This window comes from Arachis ipaensis, chromosome B8 (genome assembly GCF_059453495.1).
Source record: "Arachis ipaensis isolate K30076 ecotype BB chromosome B8, ASM5945349v1, whole genome shotgun sequence".
Lineage (NCBI taxonomy): Eukaryota > Viridiplantae > Streptophyta > Magnoliopsida > Fabales > Fabaceae > Arachis > Arachis ipaensis.
In genome coordinates this window covers 79099935-79102807 of record NC_142443.1, presented here as the reverse complement: position 1 = coordinate 79102807, position 2873 = coordinate 79099935, and the positions used below count along the sequence as shown (strand labels likewise).

General features: G+C 37.0%; 1 non-coding gene across 1 annotated transcript; it reads right to left on the bottom strand.

Moving 5' to 3' along the window:
* Nucleotides 1-1829: 1829 nt before the first annotated feature.
* LOC148548559 (small nucleolar RNA R71) lies at nucleotides 1830-1936 on the bottom strand. Its single transcript, XR_015898360.1, has one exon. It is a non-coding gene; the product is annotated as a small nucleolar RNA R71 (small nucleolar RNA).
* Between the last annotated feature and the right edge of the window lie 937 nt (nucleotides 1937-2873).

Sequence of the window (2873 nt, the reverse complement as noted above, 5' to 3'; positions counted from 1 at the left end):
TAAGCTTTATATATCTAGGTGGGTAGTAATTAGCATTGCATGATTCATTTAGGTAGCTTGCATTTAGATAGATTGCATTGCATAGATTCCACCATTCTACCTTCACTCTTTTTTAGTTTCTCTTGAATTTAGCATGAGGACATGCTAATGTTTAAGTGTGGGGAGGTTGATAAACCACTATTTTATGATTTATCTTGTGCTCAATTGAGTGGTTTTTATCAATTCTTCACCTACTTATTCATATAATTTGCATGATTTTACAATTCCTTCCTTATTCTGTGATATATGTGAAAACATGTTTCCTAGACCTTAAAACTGTTAATTTTAATTATCCTTTATTACCATTCGATGCCGTGATCTGTGTGTTGAGTATTTTCAGGCTTTAAAGGGCAGGAATGGCTTAGAGGACAGAAAGGAAACATACAAAAGTGGAAGGAATGCGCGAAAATAAAGTTTTGAAGGAAATGGTAGCAACACGAGCGCATGGATGACGCGGACGCGTGCCTAGCGCAGAGCACGAGCGACGCGTACGCGTGACTGACACGTACACATGATAAGAAAAACTTCCAAATGACGCGCACGCGTCACCTATGCGTACGCATGACAAAGCCACGTGTAGAAAGTTGCAGAATTCGCCCCCAGCAATTTTTGGGCTCTTTTTCGGCCCAAATCCAAGCCCAGAAACACAGAATAGAGGCTGGAGAATGAGGGAATCAAATCATTCATAAAATCATTCAATTCAGAATTGGAGGTTTTAGATGTAGTTTTGTAGAGAGAGAGGCTTTCTCCTCTCTTTTAGGTTTTAGGATTTAGGATTTCTCTTAGTTTTAGGATTGTTCCTTCTCAATTCCAGGTTTAATGTTCCTTTAATTTATGTTTTCTTCTACATTTATTTATTCTAGTTTATCTGTTTCTCCTATTGATCACTTTATGCTGATATTGGATTTAGGAATTCTTATGTTTAATTTGATTCTCTATTTAATACAATTTGAGGTATTTCAGATTTAAGATTGCTTTCTTCAAATTCATGTTATTGGTGCTTTTAATTTAATTTAGATTTTTCCCCCTTTGCTTTGGTTGAGTAATTGGTGACACTTGAGTTATCAAACTCAGCTGTTGATTGAAAATTGGAATTTGCTTATTGATTTGGATCCCTCTAAAGCTAGTCTTTCCCTGGGAGTTGACTAGGACTTGAGGAATCAAATTGATTAGTCCACTTGACTTTCCTTTACTTAGTAAGGGTTAACTAAGTAGGAGCAATAAACAATTCTCATCACACCTGATAAGGATAACTAGGATAGGATTTCCAGTTCTTATACCTTGCAATGGTTTTCATGATAATTAATTTAATTTCCTGCCAATTTATTTTCTTGTTCCTTATTTCAAAAACAAAAAAAATATACCTTTTTCCATAACCAATAATAAATCATACTACCCTGGAATTCCTTGAGAGATGACCTGAGGTTTAAATGCTTCGGTTATAAATTTTATTGGGTTTGCTTAAGTGACAACCAAAACTTTTGTACGAAAGGATTCTTGTCAGTTTAGAAACTATACTTACAATGATCTTTTAATTGCGAATTTCTAGACCACACAAAAGTTTTCTCGTCAAGGATCCTAATGAGCATCTCACTAAATTCCAAAGGATATGTGACACAGTTAAATCTAATGGTGTTCATCCTGAAACCTATAGATTGCTACAGTTTCTATTTTTCTTGAGAGACAAAGCATCAAAATAGTTAGAATCATTTCCCAAAGAAAGCTTGACAACCTGGGAGGATGTAGTGAATAGATTCTTAACAAGGTTCTACTCTCCACAAAAAGTAAACAGGCTGAGAACTGAAGTGCAGACATTCAGACAGTAGGATGGTGAGACTATTTATAAAGCTTGAGAGAGGTTCAAGGATTTGACAAGGAAGTGCCCCCTGATATGTTTAATGAGTGGGTGCAACTTCACATATTTTATGAAGGGCTGAATTGTGAGTCAAAGAAAGCTGTAGACTACTCATCTGGAGATTCTCTTAACAAGAAGAAGACCTTGAAGAAGCCATTGATGTTATAGAGACAGTGGGTGACAATGAGTATTTTTATGCATCTGACAGAAGCAACAACAGGGGAGTCTTGGAATTAAACCATATGGATGCAATCCTGGCCCAGAATAAGATGATCACCAAAAAATTTCCTGAATTGACCAAGCAAATAGAGAAGAATTAGGCTGCATCTATCCACACTCAATCATCACCTCAAGGAGATTTGGACACAGAAGATAGAGTTAACTGGGAGGAAGCTAATTACCTTGGAAATTCACCTAGGCAAGCTCAAGATCCATATTCTAATACTTATAACTCTGGTTAGAGGAACCACCCAAACTTTGGGTGGGAAAACCAACAAAACCAAGGCCAAGACCACAGACCCCATAATCCAAACCAGTATAACAACTTCACTCACCAAAACTCCAACCAAAAACCATACCAGACCATACAAAGTACTTATTCACAGCCACCATACCAAAACCACCATAACCATTCTCAACACCCCAATTTCAACCAATCATTACCACATGATGATGACAGAATGGCAAAAATGGAAGCTATGCTTGCAAACCTTTGCAAGGAGTCTGATGACATGAAAAAATTCAGGGAAGAAGTGAGAGGTAATATAAAAATCCGAGGGGAGGTTCTTAAGAATCTCGAATCTAAGGTAGACATATTTCACAGTAAACTCTGAAATCCACTGATAGTTTCCCAAGTGACACTGAGAAAAATCCAAGAGAGGAAATGAAGAAGGTGAGATGAGAAGAGTGTAAGGCAATTACTCTTGCAAATGAAGAAATCCTAGAAGAAGATACCAGTAAGCCAACAGAGCACAGCCAA